Source organism: Mirounga leonina, unplaced genomic scaffold (assembly GCF_011800145.1).
Source record: "Mirounga leonina isolate KUSES-001 unplaced genomic scaffold, KU_Mleo_1.0 Mir_204, whole genome shotgun sequence".
In the NCBI taxonomy this organism is placed as follows: Eukaryota; Metazoa; Chordata; class Mammalia; order Carnivora; family Phocidae; genus Mirounga; species Mirounga leonina.
Genome location: NW_023270513.1, coordinates 16944316 through 16963627, shown reverse-complemented (window position 1 = coordinate 16963627; position 19312 = coordinate 16944316). Strand labels below are relative to the sequence as shown.

General features: G+C 36.0%; 1 protein-coding gene and 1 pseudogene across 1 annotated transcript in view; one reads left to right on the top strand and one right to left on the bottom strand.

Moving 5' to 3' along the window:
• DACH2 (dachshund family transcription factor 2) overlaps positions 1-19312 on the bottom strand; it is a 373931-nt gene that overhangs the window by 331759 nt on the left and 22860 nt on the right. The gene's annotated exons all lie outside the window — the stretch shown is intronic.
• LOC118026074 lies at positions 13187-19302 on the top strand (annotated as a pseudogene).

The window sequence follows — 19312 nt, the reverse complement described above, 5'->3', positions numbered from 1 at the left end:
AAAAATCCTCTGCACAGCAAAGGAAAGAGTTGACAAAACCAAAAGACAACCGACAGAATGCGAGAAGATATTTGCAAATGTCTTATCAAATAAAAGGCTAGTATCCAAAAGCTATAAAGACCTTGTCAAACTCAAGACCAGCACCCCCCAAAAATAAAAAGAATAAAAAATCCAGTAAAGAAATGGGCAAAAGACATGAACAGACATTTCTCCAAAGAAGACATACAAATGGCCAATAGACACATGAAAAAAATGTTCCACATCACTTGGCATCAGGGAAATACAAATCAAAACCACAATGAGATACCACCTCACACTTCAGCATTGGCCACAGCAACTTCTTATTAGTGTGTCTCATGAGGCAAGGAAAACAAAAGCAAAAATGAACTATGGGACTTGATCAAGATAAGAAGCTTCTGCACAGCAAAGGAAACAATCAACAATAAGGTAGCCTATGGAACAGGAGAAGATATTTGCCAATGACAAATCTAATGAAGGGTTAGTATCCAAAATCTATAAAGAACTTGTCAAACTCAATGCCCAAAAAACAAATAATCCACTTAAAAAATGGGTAGAAGACATGAAAAGGCATTTTTCAAAGAAGACATACAGATGGCTAACAGACACATAAAAAAATGCTAAACATTACTCATCATCAGGCAACTGCAAATCAAAACTACAATGAGGTATCACCTCACACCTGTCAGAGTTGCTAAAATTAACAACACGGGGAACAAGAGATGTTGGCAAGGATGTGGAGAAAGGGGAATCCTCTTACACTGTTGGTGGGAATGCAAACTGGTAAAGCCACTCTGGGAAAGAGTATGGAGGTTCCTCAAAAAGTTAAAAATAGAACTACCATAGGATCCAGCAATTTTACTACTAGGTATTTACCCAAAGAATAAAAAAATACTGATTCAAAGGGATGCATGCACCCCAATGTTTATTATAGTATTATTAACAATGGCCTAATTATGGAAAGAGTTCAGATTTCCATCAACTGATGAATGGATAAAGAAGATGTAGTATATATATTCAATGGAATATTACACAACCATAAAAATGAAATCTTGCCATTTGCTACGAGTGGATCAAACTAGAGAGTATTATGTCAGTCAGAAAAAGACAAATACCATATGATTTCACTCATATGTGGAATTTAAGAAAGAAACAGATGAACATAGTAGGAAAAAAAGAGAGAGGCAAGCCATAAAATAGATTCTTAACTATAGAAAATAAACTGAGGGTTGCTGGAGGGGAGGTGAATAGAGGGATGGCATAAATGGATGATGGGTATTAAGGAGGGCACTTGTTGAAATGAGCACTGTGTGTTACATGTAAATTATGAATCTCTGAATTGTACTCCTGAAACTAATACTACACTGTACGCTAAATTACTGGAATTTAAATAAAAACTTGAAACTGCAAAATAAAAAAAGATGAAATGTTTATACACACACACCCACACCACATTCAAAAACTGAAATATAAAAGTGACAGAAGCAATAGTCATTGCAGAATAGAAATAAGAGATAAGCAGATCAAACAGAAATAGAAAGGTCAGAGTTAAATGATGCCACCACTAACAAGGAAGTAGTAGAAAAGACCCTGAAGGCCTTCCATCTAAGGGATACAGACTTTTTTTTTTTTTACTAGAAATAAATTAAGATTATCCTAAGGAAACTTACTGAAGGACAATGCTTATAATTTGGCTGATAAATGAGCACAAAGTATCTATATTAAGAGTTAAAAAGCTTATGTAATATTTCATTATATATACATACCACATCTTCCTTACCCATTCATCTATCAGTGGACACTTGGGTTGCTTTTATATCCTAACTATTATAAATAATGCTGCAATAAACATAGGGGTGCATATACCTTCTTGGATTAGTGTTTTCATTTTCTTTGTGTAAATATTAGATCATATGTGTTTCTATTTTAAATTTTTTGAGAAACCTCCACATTGATTTCCACAGTGACTGTACCAATTTACATTCCTACCAATATTGCATGAGGATTCCTTTTTCACCACATTCTCTCCCACACTTGTTACTTCTTGTGCTTTTTTATTTTAGCCATTCTGACAAGTGTAAGGTGATATCTCATTGTGGTTTTGATTTGTATTTCCTTGATGATCAGCCATGTTGAACATCTTTTCATGCCAACACCTTGATTTTTTATTTCTAGCCTCCAGAACTGTGAGATAATAAATTTTTGTTGCTTAAGCTTCTTAATCTGTAGTACTTTGTTATGGCAGCTATAACAAACATAGACTTTGGAACCAGGCCATGGGGCTCTGCTGTAACAAATATACAAAAATGTGGAAGTGGCTTTGGAATTAGGTAATTAGTAGAGGCTGAAAGAATTTTAAAGCACATACTAGAAAAAGCCTGGGTTGTGATGAAGGGACTGTTGGTTGAAATTTGGTTGTTAAAGGCAATTCTGGTAAGAGCTCAAAAAGAAAAGAGGATAGTTATAAAGAAATATCTTACCATATTTGAGAGCACACAGTTTGTCATACAGAATATTGTTAGAAATATGGGTGTTAAAGGTGCTTCTGGTAAGATCACAGATGAATATGAGGAAAATGTTATTGGAAATGGGAGGAATTGTGATCCTTGTTATAGAATGACAGATAAATTGTGTGAATTGTGTTCTATTGGATGAAAAGTAGAACTTTGTTAAGCAACGAACTTGGGTATTTAGCTGAGATTTCTAAACAGAAGTGCTACGAGGGCAGCCTGGTTTCTCCTTGCTGCTTATAGAAAAATGAGAGATGACAGAGGTAAACTAAAGGTGGAATTATTGAGTAAATAGGAACCAGAACTTGAAGATCTGGAAAATTCTCAGCCTATCCAGATAGTATGCTCTGGAAACAAGGCCAATGGTACTAATGGACAACTGCTAAAGAGAAATGTATGACTCATGGATACAGTACACCATCTTAGCATAGCAAGGAATAGAGATTTGGTTATACAGAAAAGATGTGGAGGACCATTTTGTTTGATGGCTTGAAGTCCATGAGTTGTAAGAGTGGCTAACAAAGTTTTTGAGAATGTTATACCATGATAAACAAAGCCAGCCTGAATTGAAGAAAACAGAGATGGAACAAAATAAAGGAAGAATGACTCTGAGGACAGAGTCATAGATGCAGAGTCTGGTGAGGCTGCCAATGCCACCTGATGCCAGGGGGGTACAGGCTGAGGGGGTGAAGCCACTATCCAGGAACAAGGGGCGATCTTGCCACCAAGTGGGCCCAGAAGACAGAGCTTGGAGCAAAAAAAAAAAAAAAAAGGATTATTTTTAAGCCTTAAAATCTAATTAAATTTCTCCCATTAGGGTTCTGACTTGCTTAAAACCCCATTGACCCTTTTCTTCCTTCTGATATCTTCCTTTTAGAATGGGGATATTTACCCTGTTCCACCATTATATTACAGCAACAGATAACTTGTCTGGTTTCACAGGGTAATAGATGAATAGGAATTTTGCCTTAGGATGAATCATTCCCAGATCTCACCCTTAAGCCAATTTAGATGGGATTTAGATAAGTATTAGAGTTACAGTTGATGCTGAAATGTGTTAGGCTTTGGAGGCTGTTGGAATGGAGTAAATGCATTTTCCACGTGAGAAGGACATGAATTTAGGAGGGCAGAAGGTGGAGTGCTATGGGTTGAATTGTGCCCACCTCAAATTCATATGTTGAGGTCCTAATCTTCAGTACTTTAAAATATGACCTCATTTGGAGATGTGGTCTTTATAGATGTAATCAAGTTTAAATGAGGTCAATTAGGGTGCATTCTAACACAATATGACTGGTATCCTTACAAAAGGGGAAAATTTGGCCACAGAGGCATGCATAAAGGTAAGAAAATGTGAAGAGACCTACAGAGAAGATTGTCTATAAGCCAAGAAGACAGACATGGAAAAAAAAATCATTTCCTCATAGACTTCAAAAGAAAAGAACCGTGCTGACACCTGGATTTTAGACTTCCAGCCACCAGAACTGTGAACAAATTAATTTCTGTTGTTAAACCCAAATAGTTTGTGGTACTTTGTTGTAACCACCCTAGCCAATTAATATGGTTAGTTGATCCTTGAACAACATGGGTTTGGACTGTGTGGGTCCACTTATACATGGATTTCTTTAGATAAATACAGTACAGTACCATACTTCCTTCCTTAATATTTTCTTTTCTCTAGCTTTCTTTATTGTAAAAATATAGTATATAACACATATACAAAATGTGTTAATCAACTGTTTATTGGTAAGCTTCTCATCAACAGTATGCTATTAATAGTTAAGTTTTGGGGGAGTCAAATCTTGTGACTTTGGATAAAGCGAAGATTTCTTAGATAAAGTGAAAAAACAATTAAACAATTTATAGATTGGGTTTCATCAAAATTTAAAACTTTGGTTCTTTTAAAGCACCATTAAAATATGAAAAGATAATTCAAAAACTGAAAGAAAATATTTGAAAATGACATATCTGACAAAGGAATTATATAAAGAACACAGAAACTCAATAATGAGAAAAAAATAACCCAATAAGAAATGACAAAAGCTCTAGAAGAGAGTTCACCAAAGACATAAAGATGGCAAATAAGCACATAAAAAAGATGCTCAGCATCCTTAGTCATTCAGAAAATGCAAACTAATAACAACTAGATAACAAAACACACTCATTGGAATGCCCAAAATAATTATTTTTAAAAAACCAACAGTATCAATTTCTGTAAAGGATATGAATCAAGTGGAGCTCTCACTCATTGTTAATGGGGATTCAAAATGATACAACCACTAATGAAAACAGTTTGGCATTGTCTAATAAAACTAAATATGCATTCACCATTTAATTCAGAATCTTACTGATGGGTGTTTTTCTAAACTGTACAAGGATAATCACACAAAAACTTGTACAAAGATGTTTATAGAAAATTTATTCATAGTTTGCAAAAACTAGAAACAACACAGATATCCTGCAGTTTGTGAGTAGATATAAGTGCCATGTCCATAAAATGGAATACTACACAGCAATAAAAAAGAAACAACTACTGATAAAGATAACATTGATGAGTGTAAAGAAGCCACAAATTAGCTACATATAACATATATTTCTGTTTATATAACATTCTTGAATGGGTAAAACCATAGGTACAGAAGAACAGATCAGTAATTGCTAAGAGTGAGTGGAGCGATTGTTTACAAAGGGGCAAGAATGAACTTTATGAGTAATGGAAATTTTCTACATGTTCATTTTGGTGATGATGGCTACATAACTGCATACATGTTAAAATTTGTAGAACTGTATACTCTAAATGGTGAATTTACTATATGTAAACTATACTTCAATAATCCTGACTTAAAAAAATATATATAGTGCAGGCTCCAAAATAGGCTCTCAAATAATACATACCTGGGTATGAAGCCAACTTTTGATATTCAATAAGTGTGTGACTTTGGAAAACTTACTTTACTTTAACCATGGTTTCTTCCACCATAAACAATATAATAAGGAGGTTGGAATGAATATGAGTAATGAGATAAATATAAAATTTTAATACAATGCAATATACAATAAACACTAACTCATTATTGACAGTTATATTTGTGTTTGCAACAATGTCTACAACTGTACTATATGATGTAGTTTCTAATTAGTTCCTCAGCTGTTTTGCCACATTTCAAGTGCTCAATAGCCACACATGACTAGTGGCTATTGGCCAGCACATATATAGAACATCTCCATCATCCAAAAAAAAAAAAAAAAAAAAAAGCTCCAGTGTACAATGCTGGGCTGGAATAATATTTGACAATAATAAGTATGCTTGTTAAACAGTGTAAAAGTTGAAATCAAAGCAACATTTTTCTTTCTTGTAACCAACTGTACACTTCTTTAACAACCTACTACAGAATTCTGAATAAATCTTAGTTTATGTTTTGTTAGGTGTTTTCAGATTTCTTAAGCCAATATTTGTCCCAATAGAAAGCCAAGAAACATTTCTCTAATATCTAAAAATTTCCTCAAATTTTAGGAATAAAAAGTATTTTTTGGGTGTATTATATTCTTTGATAAGACTTTCAAAACTATATAGAGAATACCATCTTTGCATTTTCTCATAAAGGTATACTTTTATTTGTCCATCTATCTATAATTCACCTTTTTACAAATATGATTCAAAGCAGACAATTATATTCTTATTTTTTCCAGATGCAGACAATTTTAATTCCATATTTAGGAAAACAGCAAGCTTAAGATCACAGAAAATAAATTTATTTTTAAAAAAGGATATAAATAAATAAATAAATAATCAGGATAAATTAACTTTTAAAATACACAAATATATATGCTATATATACAATTTTATATGTATATAGACACATATATGGACATATATACATATACATATATTTTATATATACACACAATTATATATACATTTATATACAGTCATATATAACAATACAATATACATATATTATATATGTATTGTATATATACAATTTTATTAACTGTGTATATACTTTAACTGTGTATATATAATAATATATGTACACATATATAAATATTCTCACTAAGTTCCCTTTAACATCATTACCAAAAGTGTTACTGAACAAAAGAAACAAAAGCAAGAAGAGGTTATGGAATAAATAAAGAGGAGGAAAAAAAATGGAAAAAATAGCAAGACAAATGGGGACCAGGGATGTTCATAATAGTAAGACAGTAGGGTCCTATAATTTTATTGATACAAAAGAACCATCGCCAAAGGTAAGGGAAGCAAGGGTAAAAATGAACAATTGGGACTTCATCAAGATAAAAAGCTTCTGCACAGCAAAGGAAACAGTTAACAAAACCAAAAGACAACCGACAAAAGGGGAGAAGATATTTGCAAATGACATATCAGATAAAGGGCTAGTATCCAAAATCTATAAAGAACTTACCAAACTCAACACCCAAAGACCAAATGACCCAATCAAGAAATGTGTGCAGAAGACATGAACAGACATTTCTGCAAAGAAGACATCCAAATGGCCAACAGATACATGAAAAAGTGTTCAACATCATGCAGCATCAGGGAAATCCAAATCAAAACTTCAATAAGATACCACCTCACACTACTCAGAATGGCTAAAATTAACATGTCAGGAAACGACAGATGCTGGCAAGGATGTGAAGAAAAGGGAACCCTCCTATACTGTTAGTGAAATGCAAGCTGGTGCAGCCACTCTGGAAAACAGTATGGAGGTTCCTCAAAAAGTTGAAAATAGAGCTATCATATGACCCAGCAACTGCACTACTGGGTATTTACCTCAATGATACAAAGGTAGGGATCCCATGGGGCACGTGCACCCCAATGTTTATAGCAGCAATGTCCACAGTAGCCAAACTATGGAAAGAGCCTAGATGTCCATTGACAGATGAATGGATAAAGAAGATGTGGCATATATATATACAATGGAATATTATGCAGCCATCAAAAAATAGAAATCTTGCCATTTGCAATGATGTGGATGGAACTAGAGGGTATTATGCTAAGCGTAATAAGTCAATCAGCAAAAGACAAGTATCATATGATCTCACTGATATGAGGAATTTGAGAAACAAGACAGAAGATTATAGGGGAAGGGAGGGAAAAATGAAACAAGACGAAACAAGAGAGGGAGACAAACCATGAGAGACTCTTAATCTCAGGAAACAAACTGAGGGCTGCTGGAGTGGAGGGGGTGTGGGAGGGATAGGGTGGCTAGGGGATAGACAATGGGGAGGGTATGTGCTATGGTGAGCATTGTGAATTGTGTAAGACTGATGAATCACAGATCTGTACCCCTGAAACCAATAATACATTATATGTTAATAAAAAAATAAAAAAGAATACTTAGAAAATAGTAATGATGAGAACGTCATATTTTACAATCTTAAGTATGAGATCAATGTAATCAGAAGCATATTTGTAACATTAAATGCATTAAAAAAAAAAGAACTAGTGCACATTTTATTCCACCCATTCATTTTGAAATAAGCATTGGGTCTCTAGATGTTAATATTTCCCTTGCTTCAATTTGTCCTCTATATTAAATGCTTGTTCAAAAGACAAAAAAAAAAAAAAATTCTATCCTTGAGCTTGAAAAACAGGAACATCAGTAACAAAAACAGCACACTGTCTTAAGGAAATAAACTATCTTTCCCATTTGAAAGAACTTAATATGATGATCCTCAATAATAAAAGGAAACTGTATTGTATATTGCAGTAAAAATAACAAATCTAGAGGTGCCTGGGTGGTGCAGTCAGTTAAACGTCTGACTCTTGGTTTGGCTCAGGTCATGATCTCAGGGTCATGAGATTGAACCCTGTGTCAGGCTCTGCACTCAGCATGGAGTCTGCTTGAGATTCTCTCTCCCTCTCTGTCCCTCCCAATCATGTTCTCTCTATCTCTCTCAAATAAATCAGTAAGTCTTAAGAAAAATAACTAATCTATTATGAAGATCTCCGGCCAGAAATCATGGAACCTGGACAATTACTATCTGCTCTTGTTTTTTTGTTTTTTTGTTTGTTTGTTGTTGTTTTTTGGTCAGGATTTTTTTTTAATTGAGGAGAGAAGTCTGTATCATAACTCCCAATGGCATTCATTCACAGATGACTACATTTTGCCCTGCATTCCTGTATTTTCTATTTTGCCAATCTAAATAGAAGGCAAAAATGTCTGCTAACCCTTGACACACTACTATTCATTACACTGAAAAGTAAATGAGAAATATTTCATCTTCAGAGTATTATTATATGACATTAAGATTTAATAACAATATTAAAGTCACATTACAGGTCTTTAATGTAGCAAAGACCTGTAATGGAAGTAATGTAGAAATAACGTATTGTGTGCTTTACTTTAATGCAGTAATAATAGTGTCTAGTTAAATAAAAATATGCTTTAAAATAAACATTTGAGCTATAAACTTTTAAGAGTTTGCAAACATTATTAGAAGCAAATTAATTTTAAAAGCTCAAACTGTAAAGCATATGGTTGTGAATTTACTTGTGCTGCATAGTAATATCTTAGTATGTATTTCTTTTCTCCCTTAGGACTACTACAAGAAATCAGTAGACTGATGGGTAATCCTAATCAAAGTTCATCAGAATTCAGGGCCTTTGTTACAAGGATAGCAAGAACTACTTAAATCTTATATTATGATTTACCTGTGTGATTAGTGGTATAGAAGTGGTGTACCTAAGAATACAGGGAAAGGCCAAAATATTTACTGTTAACAAAATTGAATGTGGTTCCACGTAAAACATGGTAAATACATGCCACACTTTCTCTCTCACACAGCACAATGATACCTGGACAAAATGCATGATGTAAATATTTGAGAATTTTAAAAAGTATGTCAACAGAAAGATAGAGAAAGATTACAATTCAAACCCACTACTGATCCAGTAGTAATTTTGAATAATTTTCCCTCCAGCATTTCCCCAGTGGAACTCAATATAACCTGAAACATATAAATGGGCATTGGTGCATCAGAGAGCAAAATAGGAGAAGCCCTCTAGTTCTGGATCAAGGAGCAAGAAAGGGAATTCTTACTGTTCAAAGATTATAGAAACATTTGATTTTTTGCTTTTGTGTTTTGTTTATTTTCCTTTCTCCATCCCTCACATCCTAGCTCTCACACAATTTGCAGTTTGTAAACAACAGCACAAAAATTTCCCTTGAACTTGAACTTAAACACAGGCATGGGAATGGAAATACCCAATATAGTGGAATGACTAAGTTTCAAGTATCTGTACAAATGACTGAAGAGAAGAGATGCAAAAACTGGAAATCACAGGAGAGATTAGGAAGAGAGATGAAATCAAGACAGTGAGCCTATAAAGTTCCTTATGAAACCCCGGTATTAATTCTGAACTATGCATGCATGGAGATCTGGTCTTCATCTGCACACAAAGACTTTGAGCTCTAAACTAAACCACTGCTAAGCAACAGAACATCCCAAGTAATGCATACTAAGTTGAGATCTCAAAATCACTGCAAAGACTTTGATAATTGCAATTACATTGAAAGCACATAGGAACAATATGAATGAGAATTTCTGTCCTGACATAAATAGGCCAATTCCTTGATCAAACATAAATATTGAGAACAGGAAGATGGTGGCAGAGTAGGAGGACCCTAGGCTAACTTCATCCTACCAACACAACTAGATAACTATCAAATCATCCTAGATACCCCAGAAATTGACCTAAAGACTGACATAACAAACTCCACACTAAAGGGAGAGAAGAGGCCACATAAAAGAAGGCAAGAAGTATGGAGACATGATTTAGGGGAGAAATGGACTGTGGCTGATCTGCAAGGGAGGGAGCTGTGGTCACAAAAATGGCATGAGAGAGAGGAACACACACGGGATTGCAGGAAGAGACTTTTTCCCCAAAGCCATTGATGTGGAAAATGAGAGGGACTGAATTTTGTGAATTCTTGCAACAAGTGGGGATTAAAGCCTATAATTTTAAATGTCAGTGGTCTTGGCTGGGATATAGCCCAGAAGGCACTGTACTGCTCCTGGAGAGAAGTCAGGCAAAAAAAACCCTAGGGACAGCATGTGAACAGTGATCTAAACAGTGCGGGGAACACAAAGGGGGAAGATTATTTGCTCCTCAGAGCACATCCCTGAGAGGCAGCATTCACAGAGACACCTCTCCAGGAACAAAGGAGTAGGTGGGGCTCATATCCATCCCCCACCCCTCAGCAGAAACAGAACCACCTGTGGGAAGTGGCACAGCATGGACACTGGCTGCCTAACTTAATCACACGAAGCCCCACCCCCTTGTGCTCCTGTGGGACAGCCCTTCTCAGGCACACTTGCTTCAGCCCCAGTATGGTGGGTTCCTCCCCCAGAAGACCAGCACAAACCCCTGCCCACTCCATATTTCCAAACCAGAGAGTTTCACAGGGCCTCAGTTCCATCGGAGGTGGTGTCAGGTCTCATTTCACAAGCAGGCCAGAGAACACCTAGTTAAAACTTGCCACATTCAGGCCAGGAACTAAACACTGCACACAGGAGGAAAGGAGAGCATCTGCAGATGACTGGCCTGAAGGAAAGAGCAGCCAGAACACAATAGGAGAGCACATGCAGCACACACCAGAAACACTTCCTGAAGTGCCAGGCCGTGAGCAAGAGATTACCTTTTTCATAAGGCCATTATTTCAGGAGCAGGAGATATAACTGGGTTTTCTAACACAGAGAAGAACGCAGAGACTTAGACAAACTGGGAAGACAAAGGAATTGATCCCAAATGAAAGAAAAAGATAAAGTCATGGCCAGAGATCTCAGTGAAGCAGATATATGTAACAGGCCTGAAGGAGAATTTAAAGGAACTAGCATAAGGATACTCACTGGGATTGAGAAAAGAATAGACTTTAAAACAAATACTTAACAAGAGACAAAGAAGGCCACTGTATACTAATAAAAGGAGACAATCCAAAAAGAAGTTATAACAATTGTAAATATTTATGTAACCAATCTGGGAACACCCAAATATATAAAACAATAACAAACATAAAGGAACTAATGGATGATTACACAATAGTAGTAGGGGACTTTAACACCCCACTTACATCAATCACAGATCATCTAAACAGAAAATAAACAACAAAACAATGGCTTTGAATGACTCACTGGACCAGATGGTCTTAACAGATACATTCAGAACATTCCATCCTAAAACAGCAGAATACACATTCTTTTGAGTGCACATGGAATAATCTCCTGAATAGATCACATAGGAGGTCACAAAAGAGGCCTCAACAAATATAAAAAGATTGAATTCATACCATGTACCTCTTCTGACCACCATGCTATGAAACTTGAAGTCAACCACAAGAAAAAAAAATCTGGAAAGACCACAAATACATGGAGACTAAACAACATACTACTAAACAATGAATGGCTCAACTAGGAAATCAAAGAAGAAATTTTAAAAAAAATACATGGAAACAAATGTAAATGAAAAAACAATGGTCCAAAAGCTTTGGGGTGCAGCAAAAATGGTCCTAAGAGGGAAGTATAGCAATAAAGACCTACCTCAAGAGGCAAGAAAAATTTCAAATACACAAACTAAACTTATACATAAAGGAACTAGAAAACGAACAACAAATGAAGCCTAAAGCCAGCAGAAGGAAGGAAATAATAAAGATTTGAGCAGAAATAAATTATATAGAAACTAAAAAACAATAGAACAGATTAATGAAACCAGGAGCTGGTTCTTTGAAAAAGATCAATAAAATTGATAAACCTCTAGCCAGACTTATCAAAAAGAAAAGGTGAAGGACCCAAACAAATAAAATCAAAAATAAGAGGAGAAATAACCAACCTTAAAAATACAAATAATTTTAAGAGGATATTATGGGCCCTCTCTCTTAGGTTGGGGTTACATGGTGGTGATTGCAAAGTGAGTTTCAGAGAGGCTGCTACAGGCAGAACAGCCAGAGACCTGTGGGCTGTCTGCAAGCCCTGCACTCCCTCAATGAGCTGGAGAAATCCTGTTGTATCAGAGTAAGATGGATGGTAGCTTTGATTGTGATTGTTGTGATTGTGTTGAGCTGGAGCCACCTGATCACTAACAGAAGACATCTTGTGTTAACCATCAGCCACCAGGGCTTTCTGTTGAAATATATAACAACAAAGGAAGGAAGAAAAGATGCAAAACAGAAATAGTGCTTACAGAACCTTATAATGATGCTGCTCAGGACAAGTCCAACACTAAATGTATCAGCACTGTGAGGAGAATGTTCATTGAAGACTTTTATGTGCATATTTATTCACATTTTTGTGGAATGTTAAATCATTTAGCACAGTAAATCTGAATGCATAACATGCCATTTCATTCCATTTGAATTTCTTGAGTGTTTTCTTTAAATGTCTGCAGAGTTGCTGTCCCTTTCTTGATCTATGAGTACAGCAATCTTTTTAACTCTCAATAAGAAGAGAGCTTTGTGAGCTTTAAATCTAAGGGGAACACAATGGGCCTGGTGGCATATGCAATGAACATCAAGAAATCATCACGCTGTGGAAGCAAAATTATTTTTCTTTTACTTTTTTGAAAGATCTTTCCTTTTCATGTCAGTTTTATTCCTTGTTTACACAAGCTCAATTCAAAAGGAAAAGGCAATAATAAAGTTTCCAAAATGGCAGATAAATCTGAAAGTCTCATAAACATTCATGGTTTTGATCTGGGCTCTGGGTATATGGACTTAAAACCACTGTATTGTGGAGGCAATGGTTTTATTTTTTTTTATGCTGTCGACAATTACTTTGACAAAGGAGTAGCCATCAAGCCTTCCAGGACAAACAGAAACTAAAAGAATGTGATCACCAAACCAAACCTACAAGAAATATTGAAAGGGGTCCTCTAAGCAAAGAGAGAGCCTAAAAGTAACACAGACCAGAAAGGAATAGAGACAACATATAGTAAGTCACCTTACAGGCAATACAATGGCACTACATTCTTATCTTTCAATAGTTATCATACTTAAAGGGTCTATCCAACAAGAAGACCTAACAATTATACATATTTATTCCCCTAACATGGGAGCAGCCAATTACATAACCCAATTAATAACAAAGTTAAAGAAACTCACTGGTAATGATAACAATAGTAGGGAATTTTAACACCCCCCTCACTGAAATGGACAAATACTCTAAGCAAAAGATCAACAAGGAAATAAGGGCTTTAAATGACACACTGGACCAGATGGACTTCACAGATATATTCAGAACATTCCATCCCAAAGCAACAGAACACACATTCTTCTCTAGTATACATGGAACATTCTCCAGAAGAGATCACATCCTAGGTCACAAATCAGATCTTAACCAGTACCAAAAGATTGGGATCATTTCCTGTGTATTTTTGGACCACAATGCTTTGAAACTGGAACTCAATCACAAGAGGAAATTTGGAAAGAACTCAAAAAGCATCCTACAGAAGAATGAATGGGTCAACAAGGATATTAAAGAAGAATTTAAAAAATTCATGGAAAAAAATGAAAATGAAAACACCACTGTTGAAAATCCTTGGAATGCAGCAAAGGTGGTCCTAAAGAGAAAGTATATAGTAATACAAGCCTTTCTCAAGAAAAAAGAAAGGTCTCAAATACACAACCGAACCCTACACCTAAAGGAGCTGGAGAAAGAACAGCAAATAAAGCCTAAACGCAGCAGGAAAAGAGAAATAATAAAGAACAGAGCAGAAATCAATGAAATAGAAACCAAAAGAACTGTAGAACAGATCAATGAAATGAGGAGCTAGTTCTTGGAAAGAATTAGTAAGATTGATAAACCCTTGGCCAGACTTATCAAAAAGAAAAGAGAAAGGACCCAAATAAATAAAATCATGAATGAAAGAGGAGAGATCACAACCAACCTGAAGAAATACAAACAATTATAAGGACATATTATGAGCAACTATATGCCAACAAATTAGACAATCTGGAAGAAATGGATGCATTCCTAGAGATGTATAAACTACCAAAACTGAATCAGGAAGAAATAGAAAATCTGATCAGGTCCATAAACAGCAATGAAATTGAAGCAATAATCAAACATCTCCCAAGAAACAAGAGCCCAGGGCCAGATGGCTTTCCAGGGGAATTCTACCAAATATTTAAAGAAGAATTAATACCTATTCTTCTGAAACTGTGCCAAAAAATAGAAATGGAAGGAAAACTTCCAAACTCATTTTATGAGGCCAGCATTACCTTGATCCCCAAACCAGGCAAAGACCCCATCAAAAAGAATTACAGACCAATATCAATGATGAACATGCATGCAAAAATTCTCACCAAAATACTAGCCAACAGGATCCAACAGTACATTAAAAGGATTATTCACCACGACCAGTGAGAGTTATTCCTGGCCTGCAAGGGTGGTTCAACATTTGCAAATGAATCAACACATTACATCACATTAATAAAAGAAAGGACAAGAACCATATGATCCTCTCAATAGATGCAGAAAAAGCATTTGACAAAGTACAGCAACCTTTCTTGATTAAAACTCTTCACAGGGTAGGGATAGAGGGTACATACCTCAATATCATAAAAGCCATCTATGAAAAGCCCACAGCAAATATCATTCTCAATGGGGAAAAACTGAGAGCTTTTCCACTAAGGTCAGGAACATGGCATGGATGTCTACTATCACCACTGCTGTTTAACATAGTACTAGAACTCCTAGCCTCAGCAATCAGACAACAAAAAGAAATAAAAGGCATCTAAATTGGCAAAGAAGAAGTCAAACTCTCACTCTTTGCAGATGATATGATACTTTATGTGGAAAACCCCAAAGACTCCACCCCAAAACTGCTAGAACTCATACAGGAATTCAGTAAAGTGGCAGGATATAAAATCAGTGCTCAGAAGTCGGTTGCATTTCTATACACCAACAATGAGAGAGAAGAAAGAGAAATTAAGGAGTCGATCCTATTTACAATTGCACCCAGAACTATAAGATACCTGGGAATAAATCTAACCAAAGAGGCAAAGAACCTGTACTCTGAAAACTATAGAACTATCATGAAAGAAATTAAGGAAGACACAAGGAAATGGAAAAACGTTCCATGCTTATGGATTAGAAGTACAAATATTGTTAAAATATCTATGCTACCTAGAGCAATCTACACATTTAATGCAATCCCTATCAAAATCCCATCAACTTTTTTCATAGAAATGGAACAAATAATGCTAAAATTTGTATGGAACCAGAAAAGCCCCAGAATAGCCACAGCAATGTTGAAAAAGAAAAGCAAAGCTGGCGGCATCACAATTCCGGACTTCCAGCTCTATTACAAAGCTGTAATCATCAAGACAGTATGGTACTGACACAAAAACAGACACATAGATCAATGGAACAGAATAGAGAGCCCAGAAATGGACCCTCAACTCTATGGTCAACTAATCTTTGACAGAGCACAAAAGATTATCCAATGGAAAAAAAGACAGTCTTTTCAACAAATGGTGTTGGGAAAATTGGACAGCTACATGCAGAAGAATGAAACTGGACCATTTCCTTATACCATGCACGAAAATATGCTCAAAATGGATGAAAGATCTAAATGTGAGACAGGAATCCATCAAAGTCCTTGAGGAGAACACAGGCAACAACCTCTTTGACCTCAGCCACAGCAACTTCTTCCTAGATACTTTGCCAAAGTCAAGGGAAGCAAGGGTAAAAGTGAACTATTGGGATTTCATCAAGATAAAAAACTTTTGCACAGCAAAGGAAACAGTCAACAAAACCAAAAGACAACCGACAGAATGGGAGAAGATATTTGCAAAGGACACATCAGATAAAGGGCTAGTATCCAAAATCTATAAAGAACTTATCAATCTCAACACCCAATGAACAAATAATCCAATCAAGAAATGGGCAGATGACATGAACAAACATTTCTGCAAAGAAGACATCCAAATGGCCGAGAGACACATGAAAATGTGCTCAACATCTTTAGGAATCAGAGAAATACAAATCAAAACCACAATGAGATACCTCCTCACACCAGTCAGAATGGCTAAAATTAACATGTCAGGAAAGAACAGATGTTGACGAGGATGTGAAGAAAGGGGAACATTCCCACACTTTTGGTGGGAATGCAAACTGGTGCAGCCACTCTGGACAACAGTATGAAGGTTCCTCAAAAAGTTGAAAAGAGAGCTACCCTATGACCCAGCAATTGCACTACTGGGTATTTACCCCAAAGATACAAATGTAGGTATCTGAAGGGGCACATGTACACCAATGTTTATAGCAGCAATGTCCACAATAGCTACAATATGGAAAGAGCCCAGATGTCCATCGACAGATGAATGGATAAAGAAGATGTGGTATATATACACAATGGAATATTATGCAGCCATCAAAAAATTGAAATCTTCCCATTTGCAATGATGTGGATGGAACTAGTGGGTATTATGCTAAGCAAAAGAAGTCAATCAGAGAAAGACAATTATCATCTGATCTCACTGATATGTGGAATTTGAGAAACAAGGCAGAGGATCATAGGGGAAGAGAGGAAAAAATGAAACAAGATGAAATCACAGAGGGAGACAATCCGTAAGAGACTCTTAATCCCAGGAAACAAACCGAGGGTTGCTGGAGTGGATTGGGGAGGAGGGATGGGTTGGCTGGGTAATGGACGCTGAGGAGGGTATGTGCTATGGTGAGCACTGTGAATTGTGTAAGACTGATGAATCACAGACCTGTACCCCTGAAACAAAGAACACATTATATGTTAAGAAAAAAGAAAAGAAAATTGTTCTACTGATCCCCAGAGTGCCTAACATGCTCTATGTGAAATCAAAATTATTAGAAGACTTAACCATAATAACATTATGTGTTTGAAATTCTTGGTCCCAGTGGAAGCCAGTTAACAGATGATGCAGGTTTTCTTACCAAACTGAATAGTGTTTACATTGTTCAGGAGTATATTGAAACAGATTTGTCTAATGTGCTGGAGCAGGGCCCTTTACTGGAAGAGCATGCCAGGCTTTTCATGTATCAGCTGTTATGTGGTCTCAATTATATTCACTCTGCAAATGTACAGCACAGAGATCTCAAACCAGCTAAACTTATTGTTTATAGTGACGACTTGGTACTGAAGATAGGTGACTTTGGTCTTGAATGGACCATGGATATCTATTATTCCTATAAGGGTCATCTTTCTGAAGGACTGATTACCCAAAAGCACAGGTCTCCAAATCTATTACTTTCTCCTAATAACTGTATTAAGGCCATCAGATGTGGGCTGCAGGTTCCATCGTTGCTGAAATGCTGACTGGTAAAACCCTCTTTGCAGGTGAACATGAACAGATGCAGCTGATTTTAGAATCTATTCCTGTTGTATGTGAGGTAGATAGATAATCAGGAGATTCTCAGTGTAATTCTAGTTCACATTAGAAATGATGTGACTAAGCCACACAAACCTTTAACTCAGCTGCTTCCAGGAATTAATCAAGAAGCACTGGATTTCCTGGAAAAAAATTTGACATTTAGCCCCATAGATCAGTTGACAGAGGAAGCACTTTCTCATCCTTACATGAGCATATTTTCTTTTCCAATGGATGAGCCAATTTCAAGTCATCCTTTTCATATTGAAGATGAAGTCAATGATATTTTGCTTATGCATGAAACTCATGGTCATATTTATAACTGGGAAAGGTACCATGATTGTCAATTTTCAGAATATGATTGGCCTATACATAACAGCTTAGATATTGATGAAGTTCAGCTTGACCCAAGAGCTCTGTCTGATGTCACTGATGAAGAAGTACAAGTCAGTCCTCAAAAATATTTGGAGAGAAATCATGAAAAGTATTTGGCGGATCCTGCTTTTGATACCAATTACTCTACTGAGCCTTGTTGGCAGTACCCAGATCATCATGAAAACAAATATTGTGATCTGGAGTGTAGCCATATTTGTAACCACAAAACAAGGTCATTATCATATTTAGATAACTTAGCTTTCAGAGAGACTGAAATTAACCATTATTATGAACCCAAACTTATTAGGTATTTTTCCAATTGGAAATAACAAAGCAAAGAAAAATCTGATAAGTAAATCAAGTCAAAATGTGAAATGAATGGATTGGTTAGAGCCAAGATACCTGCCGAGGAAGCATCACAGCAAATGGCTGAAAAAGAAAGGGAGAAAGAATCAGGGATTTGACTTTGATTCTTTTATTGCAGGAACTATTCAACTTAATTCACAACATGACCCCACTGATGTTGTTAATAAATTAAAAGACTTGAATAGCTCAGTGTCCCAGCTAGAATTGAAAAGTTTGATATCAAAGTCAGAAAGCTGAGAAAAACAGGAAAGAGGAATGCCAAATTTATCTCAGTTAGAAGCCTTCTACCAATGTTCTTGAGATTTATGGGTGGAGGCAGGACTGCTTTCTCATAAATCAGTTTTGTTGTGAGGTAAGGAAGAATGCACAAATTGAGAAGGAAAATACTTACACCAGTTACATGGAAAAGTTATTTAGTGGGAGAAAAGATGCTGAAATTCTGGAAACTGAGTCAGTAAAGGATGAGAAGCTTTGAGGGAGAGGAAATGAGGAAGGATGTCTGAACAGCAGTGGGGAGTTCCTCTTTAAAAAGCAGCTTGAATCCATAGCCATCCCACAGTTTCACAGTCCAGTTGGGTCCCCACTTAATACAGACCACCTTAACACCTTCTGCTATGAAATCTTCCGTTCAGATTCCTCATGAAACATACATCAGCATTCTGAAACATGTTAACTAAAACACTCAGC